Source organism: Hippoglossus stenolepis, chromosome 2 (genome assembly GCF_022539355.2).
Source record: "Hippoglossus stenolepis isolate QCI-W04-F060 chromosome 2, HSTE1.2, whole genome shotgun sequence".
Lineage (NCBI taxonomy): Eukaryota > Metazoa > Chordata > Actinopteri > Pleuronectiformes > Pleuronectidae > Hippoglossus > Hippoglossus stenolepis.
The window spans coordinates 35,681-41,092 of NC_061484.1; the positions used below are offsets into that span (position 1 = coordinate 35,681).

Below are 5,412 nucleotides of genomic sequence, written 5' to 3' on the forward strand. Positions count from 1 at the left end.
TCTATGGGGCTGACCAGCGGAGAAATGCTCGTCCCGTGTGAACAGCCAGGCGGCTGCGTGGGAGAACGGCGCTGCGCTGCCTCGCAGCGGCACTTCCGCGCCCGGTGTACCCCGGCGTAACTACTGTAATCCGGCGGAACTACTGTAACCCGCCGAACTACTGTAACCCGGCATACAGTAGAGCTGAACACTGTGGAAGTCTTCCACACAGCTGGCAGTGTGGAAGACCTGCGAGGCAGCGCAGCGCCGTTCTCCAAGCGCGCCTGGCTGTTCACACGGACGAGCATTTCTCCGCGCTGGTCAGCCCCATAGACTGTATATATAAGGTCAGCCCGCGATTCTGCTTTCTCCGCTTGTTGTTGTACCCGTTGAATGTCGGGGTTCGGGGTTACAGTAGCGCTGAACACTGCGGAAGTCTTCCACACTGCTGGCTGTGTGGCGCTGACACAAATTCCAGCTCACGCCGGGAGAGCGAGCGGTCGCTCCCGAGCAGCTGCTGCAGCCTCCCAGTCCCAACGATCCAGACAAATGCCACATGTGAGTGAATCGCGGGCTGACCAGCGGAGAAATGCTCGTCCCGGTGAACAGCCCGGCTGCGTGCTTGGGAACGGCGCTTCGCGCTGCCTAGCGGTGTAAACCTGGAAGTACGAGTGTGGGGGACGGGAGGGGGGACGGGGGACGGCCAAGACCATGTAGGAGACTTCCAGTGTATTGTTACGACACAATACCCAGGAAGCGCAATCGAGTCGCTCAAGCATGACGTTTCTGACTTAGAGGAACTATAACAAAAGCGCGAGTGTTTTTCCCCAGAGTTTTTGGGTTGGTAGACATGCCAGATACCCACATTAACCTGTAGAAGCACTAACAAAGTGGAATTTGCATGCTATGTCCCCTTTAAAGTAACACCTTGTAAGCGGATGAACACAGTTATTGTGCTGAGAATCCTCTTTTGTCTCCTGCAGATTGAGGCGTCCCGACAACAAATCTTTTAACAGCAGTGACACACTCCCCTCGCATCTCTTCCCCCCCTTTCTATTTTCTTCATGTGCCTCAGATCTCACAGACGTCGTTCCCAGGTTTTTCTGATCCCAGCTCCCTGCTGAACCCGGAGAGCTGGCATATTAAGATGCCAGTGCTCTGTGACATGTTTGCAAAAACGATACCGCAGTAATGAGCACTGTTGTTGAAAGTCAGAGGGATAAATAATGGAGATGTGGAACCAGCAGAGTCTCTTTCTGTATTGTTCGGTATCATCTATTATTTACAGGCCTGTGAGAGAGGTAGAAGCATTAAGTACACAGTGGTATGGAAGAAGAATGGCTGTGTCTGAGCTCGAGAGCACATATAGCTTTTCTGATTTGTTAAAATAATATAATGTCAAGCGAGAGAAGAACTGTAAAGTAGTTAAGACAGAAATGAATGAGTTAAATAACCCTCACAACTAGATGGAAAAATAACTGCAGAGAGGAAGAGACTGGAAGTGAAAAGGAGTGATGGTGGAATATTTCTTTGTGAAATAGCGTGTCAAGAATACTATGTATGTGAGTTTTATGTGTTTGTGTTTGTATACGCCATGAAATGACGGGCTACATCACCCCAACATCAAACCCTTGAACGTTTGATCAGTGTCAGAAACAAAAGGCTTCTGGGATTGAACACCGGAGGCCAGGAGCAGACTGAAGTGACACTTGTGGTGATAAAGCGTCACCATGAGGGTGGCTAGGATGGAGACGGAGATTAGAGAGGGAACTGTCGGTGACAAAAATGTCACATAACCAATATCTCCCGGAAATACACAATTGGCGATAGAGTCATCTCTCAAAGTGACGTCTGGCCCCCGAAAGAACCCGCCACAATTCTGGTGGGGGAAGTAAATGAATAATTTGATACGTTCTCCCTTTGGGCTTTTAGCAAGCAGACAGACAGCAGACAACAACTCACACACACAGACTCGTACCTGTCCTGTGTTGTAGCTGTTGACGATAACAGCCAGTATGAAGACAGCCATTGTTCGATGCTCAGCCTGAAACAGAGAGAGGGTCTCTGAGATCTCATTTCATGTCAGACGTTCACCCTGCTGCTATCTGAGATCTGTTCAACCTTCAAGTCAATCAAGAAAAACTGCAGAACACATGCAGTGGGTCACGTGATCGAGCAATACTCACTGGCATGTAACTGTCGGCCAAAACAGACAGGAAGTACTTGTGTCCGTTGTCTTTTACCAGGTCTGCTTGACATGACTGAAGAATCAGAGAGAGAGGACAGAGGGAAATAGAGGGGAATAGACAGAGGGATAGAGAGGGAGAGAGGGGGTTGCAGATGTTGCTTCAGTTCACTTTCCACTCCTCCTGGATTCAGAGCACTTCTGTCATAAAAGAGTGTTTGTCCTTGGTGGCCTGTCTAAACTGTGTGAGTGAGTGTTTTTACATCAACATATCTACGTAGGTGTGAAAATAAAAATATAGCCCTTAAGAATAGAGGTGTGTATTGAAGATGACTCTGACCAGATTCACTTGTTCTAAAAAGTGAAAGGACTTTACATGAAATCATCAAAGTCTCAGGCAGATTACTTTGAGGCACTTGCTATACAGAGCTTTGGGTTTTATTCCAATTTCTAACGGGAAGTTAAGCTAAATGCTCTCAATCAAAGTCACTGCCCGACTCAAACATTTATAATAAGTGTGTGGGAGAGTGCAATTTTATTATTAAAAGTCAAGGCACATAGAGTCATTTGAAATCTCCCTCAAAAATAAAGATTTATCAGATCAAAATATAAACATGTGCACAGATCAAACCAAAGCAGCTTTACCAGTTTGGGATTTGCAATTCAATCAAACGAGCTCCAACAATCAAAATAGATGTAAGTTTGTGTAAGGCAGAATTCACATCATGACATTTAATGTCCAATGTATAGGATACAGGGAATTATCACCAGATACTGAATATGATAATCATAATTTAGTTTTCATTAATGTTTAATAATCTAAAAAAAAGAATCAATTATTATTTATTATCAGAATTATTGTTATTAATAATACTATTAGCTTATGCTGATGTCATCAATAACATTGTTACATCTAAAAATATCATTCAATCATTATTTCAAACAGTCTGTTTCTACTGTGTCTAGTCCCTCCCCCCCTCTTCACTATGCACCTCTCCTCTCCTCTCTCTAAATTGACTCAGATAAAAATGACATACACAAGTGGACCCTTTCCCACACGTTTTCTACAGTAGCCCAGAATGGACAAACCAAATACTGGCTCTTTTGCAATACTATGTTATTTTAAAGGCCACAGTGGATTCTCCTAAATGCTGGGAAGGTGATGGGTAAAGTCACAGTGTTCCCATGATTGCATGTTCAATCTCACAGCTAGGGGCCACTGAGTCTTACACACTGGTCCCTTAAACCTGTGACGTTAAAACCTCAAAAAAAGTCAAATACAATAAAGGTTTAGAAGAGATGAAGAGTTTAATGTGTTAGAGTGTGTTACATAACTTACACTGTCCACAGCCAGGATTTTAGCCCAGATGAAACCAGCAGTGGCCGCAACTCTCTGGCTGAGCTCTGAAGCAGCTTTAACACGTAGGGAAAGATCCCTACAGACAGGGCCTGGAAACACACACACACACACACACACACACACACACACACACACACACACACACACAGTATTAGCTTTGCTATTATTTGTTTGTCTTTGGAGCAGTACAACAGAACACTCGTTATGCCACTAACGTGTGTTGGGTTTTGGGTCAAAGGGTTCTTGTAGCTTTATGAGGTTCAACAGAATGCTACATGTATACAGTGCCTTGCATAAGTATTCACCCCCCTTGGACTTTTTCCCATTATGTACTGTTACTAACTGGAATTCAAATAGACTTAAATAAACTTTTTCCGTTTGATCAACAAAACATGCATAGTACTTTGAGGTGCAAAATAAATTTTATTGTGACACAAACAATAATGAGAACAAAAAGTTGACATCTGTTGGGTGCATAAGTATTCACCCCCTGTGTCAATACTTGTAGAACCCTTTCGCTGCAATTACAGCTGCAAGTCTTTTGGGGTATGTCTCTACCAGCTTTGCACATCTAGAGATGGAAAGGTTTGTCCATTCTTCTTGGCAAAAAGATGAAGCTCAGTCAGATTGGATGGAGACCGTCTGTGAACCGCAATCTTCAAGTCTTGCCATAGATTCTCTATTGGATTGAGGTCTGGGTTTGACTGGGCCATTTTAAGACATTAACATTCTTTAATCCAAACCATTCCTTTGTAGCTCTGGCTGTATGTTTAGGGTCATTGTCCTGCTGGAAGATGAACCTCCGCCCCAGTCTCAAGTCTTTTGCAGACTGCATCAGATTTTCTTCAAGGATTGCCCTGTATTTGGCTCCATCCATCTTTCCTCTATTCTGACCAGTTTCCTGTACCTGCTGAAGAGAAGCATCCCCACAGCATGATGCTACCACCACCATATTTCACTGTTGGGATGGTGTGCTCAGGGTGATGGGCAGTGTTGGGTTTTCGCCACACATAGCGTTTTGCATTGAGGCCAAAAGTTCAATTTGGTCTCATCTGACCAGAGCACCTTCTTCCACATGTTTGCTGTGTCTCCCACATGGCTTCTGGCAAACTCCAAACGGGATTTTTTATGGATCCCTTTCAACAATGGCTTTCTTCTTGCCACTCTTCCATAAAGGCCAGATTTGTGGAGTAGACGACTAATAGTTGTCCTGTGGACAGATTCTCCCACCTCAGCTGTGGATCTCTGCAACTCCTCCAGAGTAACCATGGGCCTCCTGGTTGCTTCTCTGATTAATTTTCTCCTTGTCCGACTCTTCAGTTTGGGTGGACGGCCTCTTGGTAGGTTTGCGGTTGTGCCATATTCTTTCCATTTTCTTATGATGGATTTTATGGTGCTCAGAGAGATGTTCAAAGCTCTGGATATTTTTTTATAACCTAACCCTGCTTCATATTTCTCCACAACTTTATCCCTGACCTGTTTGGTGAGCTCCTTGGTCTTCATGATGCTGTTTGTTCAGTAATGATCTCCAACAAACTCTGAGTCCGTCACAGAACAGGTGTATTTATACTGAGATTAAATTGCAGACAGGTGGACCCTATTTACTAATTATGTGACTTGCAAATGTGACTTGTGAATGCAATTGGTCGCACCAGATCTTTGTTAGGGGTTTCACAGTAAAGGGGTGAATACATATGCACTCAACACTTTTCAGATTTTTATTTGTAAATAATTGTGAAATCCATGTAATATTTCCCATTTCCAAATGATGCACTATTTTGTGTTGGTCCATTACATAAACTCACGATGAAATAAATTTTAATCTGTGGTTATACCATGACAAAATGTAGAAAAGTCCAAAGGGGGTGAATACTTATGCAAGGCACTG

At 44.0% G+C, this 5,412-nt stretch overlaps 1 long non-coding RNA gene across 1 annotated transcript; it reads right to left on the bottom strand.

Annotated features, from left to right (window-relative positions):
- Positions 1-909: 909 nt before the first annotated feature.
- On the bottom strand, positions 910-3,616 carry LOC124855018. The gene is made up of 3 exons (XR_007034952.1): positions 3,504-3,616; positions 2,166-2,240; positions 910-2,023 (listed from the first exon to the last, which is right to left on the bottom strand). It is a non-coding gene; the product is annotated as an uncharacterized LOC124855018 (long non-coding RNA).
- Positions 3,617-5,412: the final 1,796 nt, after the last annotated feature.